The sequence below is a fragment of the Lynx rufus genome, unplaced genomic scaffold (genome assembly GCF_022079265.1).
Source record: "Lynx rufus isolate CCGP_SWC_20201006 ecotype Redwood Valley unplaced genomic scaffold, mLynRuf1.p SCAF_10, whole genome shotgun sequence".
In the NCBI taxonomy this organism is placed as follows: Eukaryota; Metazoa; Chordata; class Mammalia; order Carnivora; family Felidae; genus Lynx; species Lynx rufus.
In genome coordinates, this window is record NW_025814824.1 from 35,373,244 (window position 1) to 35,386,991 (window position 13,748).

Genomic DNA, 13,748 nt, shown 5'->3' on the forward strand with positions numbered 1-13,748 from the left:
ACTCACTGATAAAGTTTGTCTCCTTTACTTTCTATGTCTAGCATAGGAACAGCGCCTGAGACCAAAAGAAAGCTAAGTATTTTTTGAAAGAATGAATTAACATTTAAGACAACTAAAGAGAATAAAATATAAAGTGATTAAGCAAATCACCAGAGTTGATCTCTTTAGAAGTCTAGATTTTATGAGATATTCTTTCCTCTTGCTCCCTAGCTTACCCTGGGCTTAGCAATGTCTGGAGATTTTAAAGTATTTGAAGCTTTTCACGGGATTTTCCCACCTCTCTAACCCCTTCTAATTACCATGCAGCACCAGCATGACTCTGCATCTCAAAAATGTGTGTCAGAACACTTGTGTTTTGCATTTTATTTGATCATGGCAGTAAACTAAATTTTTGAAGTTTGTGAATCAACTAATAGGATCATTGACTCACAACCTACAGACATTACAGGGGACTTTAGGCTTTATTTCAGGTCAAAGCCCCCGATTGCACTTTAGGTATCATCAATAAACCATGGGGTCATTCCTGGAAAAGTGCAGTCTTACAGGTGCGCTGATTACACTGCAAGACAATCTGCAGAAGCACAGTCCGTCTGTTTCATCATCTCTCTTCCCTCTATGCTTGGTAACAATTGCTCTGTGTCAAACAGAGAGACAGGTAAGGCAGTGTGTCTGGGTCTAAAGTTTGGAATTAGCTCTTTTTCTAAATCTTGAATATGTTTAAGGCTTAAACCTTTGATAAGGTACAGGAGATGAGATCACTTGTCCAAAGTTAAATGCTCATTGAGATGAGACAGGTCACCGCTGTAAAGTTATCATTCATTGGTTGCTTAAAATATGACAGTGATTATTTTGAGAAATGAGGAAAGATGCTTAGAATTGGAAGACTGGGACAAAAAATACACCTTGTCTGCACTTGTTCTACAACTTACATATTTTTAAGGTTTTTACTATTACTTTAGTAAATTAAATTCACTTTTAATTTACTTTTAATTTAATTAATTCACTTTAATAATAAAGTGAATTATAATAATATTAATAACAATAATAATTAATAATAAAAGTAACTCACTTTCAATTTACTATTTTGAATCCTCCATTAGAACGTGATAACCTCAAAGACAAAATCACAATCTAAAGTTTGTGCTCTCATCTGCACCACTGTATGTGGCCATAAATAAGTAATTTAATTTTTCTGAATCTCAGTTTCCATACCTACAGAATGCATGTAATCTCTTTCCTTAATTATTTCAAAGAGATTAAACCCAAATATATAAAAATGCTCTGAAAAAGGCAAGCTACTAAATAAACACAGGGCATGATATAGGTATAAAAAGACAAAAAAATAAAGTCCAAACATTTTTTTTTCATTGAGAAAATTTAATGATACATCCAAATTTATTTGGTTAATATATAAAGCAAAAGAAGTTCAAAGTTTACTTTGCCTAAGATCAAACTCAGAAGAATTGTAGGTGGTAAATGATATACCTGGGTGAAATCAAGTGGAGTTTTTAAGTTCTCATGCTGAAAGTGCCTTTAATCTGTCACATATTTTTATTCAGTTCATTAAAGAACATGCATAAACATGGATTTTTTAGTGTGTTTAAATTACCATCCTAAAGATTCAAATCAGTGAGGCATACATTATCAATTTCCTCTTTAATATTCATTGTGATCTACTCAGTGGATTTCCTTCCTAATGAGAGCATATCATCTGAATAACTCACCTTCCTGTGCCCGAACTTAGCAAATTTAGCCTATCCTTGAACAGCACATTTTTTTTAAAGCACTTGTTAAACTGTTGTGTGTTTTTATAGCTATATATCTTCAATATCCCCTCATCTACTCTGTATACGTCTATTCGCCTTGAATTCAGGTTTTTTTTTTCTTTTGTTAACTTAAAATCATATCTATTTGGGTTTTTTTAGCCAGAATTGTATTTTAGGTAGAGTCTTAAATGATCAGATCCAGTGTCATTAACAACTAACAAATGGATACTACATTATCAAGCATATAGTCTAACTCTTCAAACAATTATGTTCTCAAATGTCATAATTACATGCAATAACAAAGTTTATAGTTACATGTAAAAATATGACACTATGTAATTATATTCTAGTTATTATCAAGTCAAACATTTATTAAAAATGTTTATTTTTTTAACAAGACAAAAATGATATAGAATAAATATTAGTATACACATATGTTCATAAAAATAAAAGACAGATCCCTCTTAGAGATCTTATGAATGGCATAACATAATGGGGACAAAACACAAGATAAGATGTAGTTAAATTTTCAACTGCATAATTTTACAGTGTATGCAATAGAAGCCAAATATAGACTCGAAGAATTCAAGATGCTAATGGGTGGAAGTGGACCAAAACTAGAAAAATGAATAACAAAGCAGACCAGGAAGAACACAGATGTTACTATAATCAAGGAAAAGGATATAAATAAGGACATTTTTTTAATGTTTTATGAATTTTTGAGAGAAAGCATGAGCGGGGAGGAGCAGAGAGCTAGGGGGACAGAAGATCCTAAGGGGCCTCACCACTGACAGTAGTCCTCAAACTCATGAACCGTGAGATCATGACCTCAGCCAAGGTCAGACACTCAACCAACTGAGCCACCCAGGAGCCTCTAAAGAAGGAGAAATTTGAAAACTAAACCAGAACACACAGGTCTGGGGAAGTGCATATTCCTGGGAAGCCTTCTCTGACTGAAGCAGACATTATGTTGGGAATTAATGGAATATAAACATCAAGTAAAACTAGATTAGGACATGTTTGATTGCCAGAAAATTCTAAAGCAGATGCTGTAGGCAACAGAAGTCCTCATAAATCTAAGAACAAGGAACAAACAAGATGTAAGAGCATTAGGAAGGCAAAGAATAGAAAAAATGCAGGGTGAAGAGGAGACAAAGAAATTATAAGAGTAGTCCAGTCATGGGGGAGGAGAACACTGGGGAAGGAAAAGATAGAATGAGAATCTTTTCAAAGTACAACCAATCTCATGACAGACTTACAAAATACATCCTAAAACATGAGGCAGGAGAAGGATTCAAAGTTTTCAGCCATGGAGATGATGAGAAGATGTTTCTATGTGCTTGTGGAATACAGCTCTAGATTCCTCCACAAGTACTAACTTCACTTTGTACTTGCTATCATTTATTTTATGATTATGCTACACAAATCGTCATTGCTTTTATCTTATCTTCTACTGATCAATCTGAATTTGTACCTATGTAATCAGTGTATTAATGGTCCAAGTTTTTCATTTTTCTTACTTTCTTTTTTTAATTGTTATTATTATTTTTTAAGTTTATTTATTTATTTTTGAAAGAGAGAGCACAAGTGAGGGAGAGGCAGAGACAGAGCGAGAGAGAGAGAATTTCAAGCAGACTGTGCACTGCCAGGAAACAGCCAGACGTGGGGCTTAGACTCACCATCCATGAGATCGATCATGCCCTGAGCCGAAATCAAGAGCCAGTCACTTAACTGACTGAGCCACCCAGGTACCCCTCTCTTATTTTCTGTTATATCATAACTGTGGTTACACTGTTTGTGCTAAACAAAAGCTTAATAAAGGAATTAAGTTGCAGGTAGACATTTCTATCAGATAGCTAGGTCCAATCTTAGGCTTAAATAATTCCACAGAGAATTCCTTTATCATGTTTCAACCCACATTTCAAGTAGTCTCAAGGGCTAGGGTGTATCTTACATAGAAAACTCACAGGTAGGGGAAAACCAGTATTTTTAATTAAACTGGAATCCATTTTTCAAAAGAACACATGGATAAATTTTCTTTGTATTTTCCACTACAAGTTGTCAGTTGAAAAAGAGACTCGTCAAAATTCTCTTTCAAGTATCTAGAAGGAAATCTTATAAGAGAAACTCTTTCTGTATTAAAAATTTGTTTGATAGGTTAATACAAGATCTGGCTTTTGGAACTTATTCTGACTTGCCTGCATTCTTGGCCGTCCAAAATTTCAGCCATGCTGACTCCAGTGAAAAAGCACCACTATCAGGAGTACGATGAACATAGAAGATTTTTAGGAAAAATTACCTACATTTGAATTCAGGATGATGAATTCTCATACAAGGATAGTTTTCTTGTTTTTAGGTCCCCCATTTCCTGCCCTCCTCCCCCACCCACTGCCACACACACACCAAGTCGTCATGTGGTCAGTTTGTAACAAAGGAAGGAACTCAGCATTTGCCAGGCAAGTGTTCTGTGTTCTACCTTGTCTACCCCGAAAGCTCTGGGGTTGTCTTTCTTTGCAGTGGCAAATGTAGTCTAATTAGGTCAAGTACAATCATCCCATAGGTGATGATTACTAAGAGGTTTTGCCATCTTGTATTTCTCTTTAATGGGTTCTCCTATAATCATAATTGCAGAAATATCCTGTAATGATTATATTCATCTTCCAGAGCTGTCATAACAAAGTACCACAGATTGGATGGCTTAAACAAAAGAAATTTATTTCTCACAGTTCTGGAGGCTGGTGTCTCTTTCTCTTCTTATAATAAGAACACCAGTCATGGGCACCTGGGTGGCTCAGTTAGTTCTTACAATACAAACACCAGTCATGGGGTGACTGGGTGGCTCAGTTGGTTAAGCATCTGGCTCTTGATTTCAGCTCAGGGCATGATCTCACGGTTGGTGAGTTAGAGACCAGCATTGGGCTCTGTGCTGACAGCGTGGAGCCTGCTCAGGATTCTTTCTCCTTCTCTCTCTGCCCCTCCCCTGCTCACCATTTCTCTCTCTCTTGAAATAAATCAATAAACTAAAAAACAAAACAAACAAACAAAAAAAGATATTGGATTAGGCCCCCAACTTTATGACCTCCATTTAACTTTACTTGTTTAAAGGCCTTATCTGCAAATACAGTCACAGTGGGGAATAGAGCTTCAACATACATATTTTAGGAGGCACAATTCAGTCCATAAAAGTGATAATTCACGAATTTCATAAAATTTTGTCATCCCTGCTAATACAGCTACACTTCTACCAATTACCATGAAATCCTATTAGCCGTAAGTACTCTTTATAATCAAAGCCCTCTGGATTGAAAACCGGGAATCTCTTAACAGCACTCACTTTCTTCCCTCATACCAGTAACATTTTTTATATATCATAGAATCATAAACATATTATAAAACTTAATGCACAATAGTCATAACCACCCTGAAACTCTTCCACTTGTTATTAGAGTCTCATTTATTAATATCATGTTCCTAACGTATAACATCTCATATAGTATGCAATAAGATTCTAATGTAAGCATATATAAGAGGGTTTATAAGATTCTAATGTAAACATAAAGACACAGGGTTTAGGGTAAAAGGAACATGCTGGGAGTGGGGGAGACTCTCAGAGAACAGATGACACCAAAATGAAAAAATAAAATAAGATAAAAATGAAAAATCAGCTGTGTCCAGTTGAGGTAAGGAGAAGTCAAAGGAGGGGAGAGAAAGAAGATGGGCAATGCCAGGGAAAAATTAAGTTTGGTAACTTCCTGGCATTTAATGCTTAGAGCATTCCTGTGATATGTGCTTTACAACTCCAGAGCAAGCCAGCCTGGCAGCCAGTACCGTATGACCCAAGGAAGCTAAAGTGAAGACCACTTATCAGTAGCTGACATAAAGACAAGCTGGGAAGGAACAGCAGGCAAGGAAACAGAGGCTATTTCAACTGGGTCTCTCTAGGCCTGAGACCAAGCCCAGCTAAAGTAGTGGGCCCACATCTTGTTGACTATGTTCCCATTGTGGGCCTGGAAGGGAATAAACTATAATTGCAGAGAATCCTTTGTGTGGGGAATCTGTGCTATCCACAGGGGTGTTACTCAGATGCCAGTCCAGAGAGGACATGAAGTGTCAAAGTTGTGGTTGAGGGAAATGGGTTTTAAAGGTATAGTTGTAGGGTGCCTGGGTGACTCAGTCCATTAAGCTTCAGACTTTGGCTTAGGTCATGATCTCACTGTTTGTGAGTTTGAGCCCCACCTTGGACTCTCTGTTCTCAGCTCAGCACAGATCCCGCTTTGAATCCCCTATCCCCCTTTCTCTCTGCCCTCTCCTTTTGGTTCTCTCTCTCTCTCCTAAAATGAATAAACTTAAAAAAAAGTAAATAAAGATTTAGTTGCTCAGGCAGTGTTTAAAAGTATAAACTTTGCACCCATTTACTATTTCATATGCGTTTTCCATTAATTATATTCTTTTTTTTAATGTTTATTTATTTTTGAGAGAGCAGGAGAGGCAGAGAGAGAGGGAGACAGAGGATCTGAAGGAAGCTCTGTGTGGAGCTCTGTGTGGAGAGCCCAAAATGGGGTTCAAACTCATGAACCGTGAGATCATGACCTGAGCCGAAGTCAGACACTTAACCGACTGAGCCACATAGGCGCCCCTCTGTTAATTATATTCTTGTGTTTCTCTGTGTTGACTTCTTAACTAACACATCAGATATATCTATGAGCAAGGTACAAAGAAAACATGGCAATTTATGTTAGTCTAGGACATTTAACTTTGGGAAATGTATGTAAATATGCACTAATAAAAGTGCTAAGACTAAGAGAATAAAACTCTTGATATAATAATCACTAGTGTCAAGGTCAAATATTAACATAAGCATTTAAAATATTATCATATAAAGGGAAGATACAAGATGCCTCCCTGAATTTAACTAAAAATGTTGTATTTTAAGTTTTAAGATTGACATGGCCGTATCTCAACATGATATTCTACTAGTATCAGTAAGGTGAATAAAAGATTTTTTTTTTTTTGCCTATTTGCTAGGATTAAAAAGCAAGTCCAAACTATAGAGTTCAAGTTTTTCTTTTTTTCTGGAGGTGGCGGTGGATGCAATTTTTTATTGCTGATGTATACATTATGTTCATCAAAAAATAAATGAAGCAGCACATTTGTACCTGAAATAGCATATTTGTCAATTGTGTGCTTAGTGTGTATTTTTTCCTTCTCATATACTGTTGTTATGGATGAGTAACATGCTGATGAAGAAGATTCTAGATTGTTTTTAATTTGAAAATTTTGTAAGGCTTTTCCTACTAATTTAACTACCAAAATTGTTGGGGGCTGGGAAGAATTTTCGGAAGGGTTTTTTAAAATGCTTACGTAACTGTATAAATGCCATTTTATTAAAAATGACAATTGGAAAAAGTAGTATAGTATTGAGTTAAATATAACTCAATGTCATAAGCTCTCCACTCCAAATGCATTATCATTTAGTATATTATGTATATGGATTTAACAGTAGATGCTACCTTAGACACAATTATAAATATTTTATAAAATGTGAAGTGTTTTAATTGGAATAAACATGCCCAAATGTAAAATTACTTGTATAATTTCCCGATTTGATATTGTCAGCTTTGTCTTTATATTCCATTTACACTTTAACAAACTAATTAAGTAATTGACTAAGTTGACTTGAACATCAGAAATGTAAGCCTTTGGGACATTATTATTCCAATTCTACATGGTTTATCATGGGCATTATACACTAGCCCTGACTCAACATCTGTCTTTCCCCTCTAAGTGCCATTATTGTTTCCCTACCATGTAGTTGGCATCATAATGTTTTTTCTTAATAGAAAAGTAATACATACTTAGAGAACATTTAGAGAACATAGAAGGTATGCATGAAAAGTACAACATCATCTTATTAACCAGACAAGTCCTAATACCTTTGCGTATATATTTTAAGGTAAAGGTTAGGGTCCCTGGAGTCAGAGTGCCTAGGTTCAAGTCCTGACTCTGCTGTCTACTACTATCTCAGCATCTTACAAGTAAGTGACTTAATCTGCTTTTACCTCAGCTTTCACATCCAGAAATGTAGATAACAGTAGTATTTTTCTTCAAAAGTGATCAAGATTAAAGTACTTAGATGGGTTCCTGGAACAGAATAGGTATAATGTTGATGAGACGTATACTGCTTTGTGATTCCTATGAACCCATACATTTTTACAAAAACCAAAACAAAAATATAGTATATGAACTTTTTTTCACATTATGTGTTTGAATCTTTTATCTTTAATTTCTCATTACATAGATATATAATTATGTGTGTAATCTTTTTTAAAAATCTGTGTACTGATTTAGGATGCACATCTGTATATATGTATGTCTGAACATCTGTTCGATTTCTAGAAGTAAACATACTAAGTTGAAAGATAGGTATTTTTGAAGGATATCCCCCTCCCGACAGGACAAAAATCTAACCATTTCCCTTCACCTTTTACCTGCCCAAAATATTGCTTTTAACTCTTCTTTTCAATTTTAATTAAAAATGTTTTTTTTCAGCTTACATTTCTTGACCTGTGCAATTAGACATTATTTAATGTGTATTTTTTCCTTTTTGTGCCTCCTATTTATATGTTTGTCTTTTTCTCACTGATTTCCATGAGATCATCTTATAGGAAACGATTTTTTTTTAAATACTGGTTATAATTATCAAATAGATAGCTATTTTCGAAACACTAGGGTACTCAATCTGTGACACTCACAATGGTTTGAATAAAACTTGGAAAGCTGAAAAGGTCTGATAAGTTTAATGGCTCCAGTAGAGAATTCAATGTGTTTCAATGCAGCAAAGACTACATAATGGGTTCAACTTAAGTGGCTCTCATTCCTGTGGGAATTCTTCTTTTTGGAACCCACTTGCCTTGGTTCGGGGTCTCTGGTTTCCATTTCGTTGTGTGAAACTGGAACACAAAACTGCATTTAAAATGGAGACAGGAGGCCAGAGTCGGAAGCTCTTATGCCCTACCACTCATAGCCAGGAGACTCCAACAGGGAGAGAGGTACCTTACATTGCCACCTGGGAAAAACCTACTTCAGTACCCCAGCAGAAGGAAGGAAGAGCTCCTAGAATAGCAACAGCCCTGCCAGTGAGAGACAGTCACAAATCAGCCAATGAAAAACCACTACTCTTCCAACTCCCAGTTTACGCCAGTGGACTTTTTATCATAGTTCTCCCAATTCCCCCCTTTACTCTAGAAATTTGTTTTCCTCTTCTTTTTTCCTCCTTCCAAACTTGCCTATAGCTTTTGCTATAGCTTACTTGTCTCGAATTGTAGTTCTTCTGATATTTCCAAATAAAGTCATTTTGCTAGTAAAATAACTGACTGGTGTACTTTCAATGTCAATAAGTTTCATACCTAGATTTTGCTAATGGCAACTCCTTTCTGTCAACATTTTGTTCTCCTCTTTCCTGTCTGCTTGACTGTTAACCTTGTCTTTGCTCCTGATTATTCTTTGGTTCACTGAGTGGATCATATAGATTGGCCCCTTCTGCTCCTCTAACCAAGCCCCCCACTTTCTTGACTTAGTTGGTTTGGGAAGGTAATTAAAAAGCTATGACAACTATTGTTATCCTGCTCAGTAAAAGAATTCCAAGGCTGGGTAAATCACTGGTCTGATCAAATTCTGCAGGGAGATATTTCATATAGTTGAATGCAAGATCTCTTACTCATTAGAATATGGCCTGTACATTTGATGAAACCTCACCAAGTATTTCCTAACTTGTTAAATGCAAATGTATATGAAAATGAACATTATCCACACTTTAAATGATGACATTTAGAAGTACACACATGCATATACACACAAACCCCAAGTCAGAGTTCATTCCTATACCCTAACACAACCCAAGAAAATTACTAAGCAAGTAGTTACACTGTTAAAACAAAATGCAGGGCAAAAACTTATGAAAAGTTTAATGAAGCTAATATTCTGGGAGAGAAAAAAACATTTCGTTTTCAAAATAATTTACATTTCTCCAGAGATTATGAAGTATTACTTCTAGGGGCACCTGGGTGGCTCAGTCAGTTAAGCATCCAACTTTGGCTCTGGTCATGATCTCATGATTCCTGATTTCGAGCCCTGCCTCAGGCTCTGTGCTGACAGCTCGAGCCTGGAGCCTGCTTCAGATTCTGTGTCTCCCAGTCACAGCACCACCCCCCCCCCCCACGTGTGCTCTCTCTCTCTCTCTCAAAAATAAGTAAACATTAAAGAAAAGTATTGCTTTTATATTTCTATTTAGTAATAAACTTTCATATTATTCAAATCGCCAAGTAACCAAGCTAAATAACAGTGGGATACAGGGAAAAATTATTGAATTTTACATTTCTACTTTTAAGTAAAAAATCTATGATAATAAATAAGACAGTGTTAATAAACTAACCCATTTTTAAGATTTTCCTATGGCATTGTTTAATAAAAGCACATTTAGAAAGCTATTCTTCAAAAACAACTAGGCCATTTTACTTGAAGTACAACAGACGATCAGTTTTTTCTTGACAATTTTATGGAGGCAGCACATACAGTCATAATTTACTAGACTTTAAAATAAAAGTTTTTAATTCTCTTGTATGAATTTAAGAATGCCAAGCTAGGGGAATAAGAAAAATGATATTAATAATCTACAGCTTTGCTGATATTTCTGTAATGTATATTATAGTTGGGGGAAAAACTAAAAGAAAAAAAAACCCTCAAATTCAGTAAGTTTCTATCAATTCTATATTTCCAAATAAAAGATAAATAATTCTTCTCAGCTTTCAATTTAATTTTATCTTTTAATTTAAATTTGAGCAGGTCAGTCACTCTGGAACACCTGCCACTTAAACTAAAAAACAAGGCACTTGTGGTTGTTTGTTAAGTTAAAATATGCAAACTACAACATTCAAATAAGACATTTGTTCAAAATTGAGAGAGTCAACTCATTTATTATGAGGTAGAGGCCTCCTTTGCCAAACATCAGCTTTGATTATGCTGTAAATTCAATATTTCTCTGGGGTTATCACGGACACTACTGCATAAAATAATGGTCTTCTTGTCATATGAAGTTAAGCCTGAGATCACAATACTCTCCAATAGGAACATGCTTTGCCTTATCATTGCTAGAAATAATTTGATAATGAAAATTCCTGAAAGACACCTGAATAATACTAAGTGTTATCCTAGGCAATCAATGCTGTGTCCCAACATGTGAATTCTCATCTCCCTCTGGTGGCAAAGAGAAACAGGGAACCAATAGGTACCATAATTCACACCATTGTACAAATAAAATGTACATAAAGCCAATAATACCAGTTTGAGAATAAATTTACATTCCTGTAGACTTTCCTGACTTAAAGCTTTTTTTCTTCCTTAAATTAACATGATTCAACAACATTCAAATATGGCAAGAATATTTAAATCTCACTAGTATTGTAACTTCTTCATAAGAGAGAGTATAAAAATATAAAAATATGGTACAAATAAAATGCTTTAGGGGTGCCTGGGTGGCTCAGTCGGTTAAGTATCTGAACTTCAGCTCAGGTCACGATCTCACAGTCCGTGAGTTCGAGTCCCGCGTCAAGCTCTGTGCTGACAGCTCAGAGCCTGGAGCCTGCTTCGGATTCTGTGTCTCCCTCTCTCTCTGTCCCTCCCCTGCTCATGCTCTGTCCCTCTGTGTCTCAAAAATAAAAACATTAAAAAAAAACAAAGTACTTTATAATTTCTTAAATACTGACCCTTTCTGTTCATCTCCCTTCCTCCCTCCCTCCCTCTCCCCTTTTCTTCTCTCCTTTTTTTTTTTTTTACTTTTTCCCTTTATAAATATCAGTCAAGGGGTGCCTGGATAACTCAGTCAAGCATCCAACTCTCGATTTCGGCTCGGGTCATGATGTCTTGGTTGGTAAGATCTGATAGCTAGCATGGAGCCTGCTTGGGATTCTGTCTCCCTTGATCTCTGCCCCTCTCCCATGCTCTCGCACTCTCTCATGCTCTCTCTCAAAAATAAATAAACACTAAAAAACAGCAAAAAAAGAATTTTTTAAAAAAATAAATAAATGTAAGTCAAGATAAGCACATTGGATAACATTCATGCTTTCTGTAGAAATAAAACTTATAATTTCATATTCTTTACAAAGTATGCTTCTTGCCTCATCTTGCAAATCACACAAGTATGTGATCAATTACAAATGTTCTGGATCAGAAGAGGTGACAATATAGCTCCAGTGAAAAATAACTCCAAGTTAAGTTCTGATTGTGAGACAGCCTCCTTATGAAAAAAGAAAAGTTTGACATGCATAGTATTTGATCATTAATATGTTTGGCTATGGAGCAAAATTGAATACAAGTTTCTTTAAATAATCATTCCTAAAGAGTCTTGATTTTATTTTATTTTTTACTTTTTTAATGTTTATGCACTTTTGAGAGAGACAGAGTGTGAGGATGGGAGGGGCAGAGAGAGAGGGCGACACAGAATCTGAAACAGGATCCAGGCTCTGAGCTGTCAGCATACAGCCCGACGTGGGGCTTGAACCTACAAATCGTGAGATCATGACTTGAGCCGGAGTCGGAGCCTAACCAACTGAGCCACCCAGGCACCCCCTAAAGAGTCTTGATTTTAATCAAGAGCAATGATGAATCTTATTCAGCATCAAAGTCCCATAAGAAAAATAATGCTGATAGATTAACTTGATATGCATTGTAGGGCAGGAGTACTTTAATGTCAAAAATATTGGACAATGATAGGTTAACCAGTTCCAATAAATTTGTAACCATGGACCCCTCAGAGTGTTTAACAGAAATGTTCCCTGTGACACTCTAAAGGGGACAAAGAGTACCCAGAGAATTCCCCAAATCAAATTACCAACTGGTATCAAAATACAAATAGCCATTTTGCCACAGAACACTTAACAATTGTTTGTAATCTGTGACACAGGTTTTGAGAAATACTACTACAATTTTTCTTTCATAGAATAAGTTGTTTTTAAAATTTGAGGTTCAGAGTTAAATACCAGAATATCACTTTTATCTTAATTTATCATAGACTCACAGGTATTAAAGGACAGTTATATAAGAAAAACAGCATCTTTATTCCTAAATTCAGGGCATATTTTCAAATATCACTGAACTTATTCACAGCATATTCTCTCATTTGTACTGTCACTCTGCCCCTTTAATTTGAAAGCAGTTGTATTTGTCTACTTTAGCATTTCTTCATTAGTATCACTTGAGTACATAAGATGTGCTAACATTACCAGGTACACTTGAGCATTTACTTTACCACTCACCCTGAAAACCTTGCTAAATGTAGATTCAGTCCGAAATGTGGTAGAAGTAACAGGGTCCTTGGAACACCACTCTTTCACTTAATGTTTATGTAACCTCAGACAAGTCTGTCTACTTCCTTGAGCCTGTGTTTTCATTTATAAAATAGGGATATTGCCACACATATCAGAGACTTTCTATGATCAAAGGGGATAAGATAGGCAAAGCTGTTTAGAACAATACTAGCAATTAAATACTATTTTGTTTTTATTTTGTGTCTTTCATATATCTTCAAAATGTGCCCATGCCTGGGCCTGCATTAATAAGTTCTCCTCCAAAATGTTGACTCTTCTTTGAAAGGATTTGTTAAATTTGCTGCCTTTCTCATGCCTGTGTGCCCTCATCTTCAACATCCTAACAGTCTGTCCATGGCCAAATCCATCAGTCCATCCTGAGCTCCATGTCCCATCCTGCCAAAGATATATTTTCTGGTAGTGTGGAGACCCTCACACATGATTGCTTTCAAGCATGCCCAAAGATGAATAGGGTGCTGCTTCACCTTTGGTCAGTTCTGCTGTTTATAAGGCACACAGCATGGCCTAGATATTTCTATTTATAGATAAGTTCCTAGATATTTCCATTACTTCTATCTCAAATTTGTGTTCCATATTTCACATTGGGAAATTAAAAGTTAAG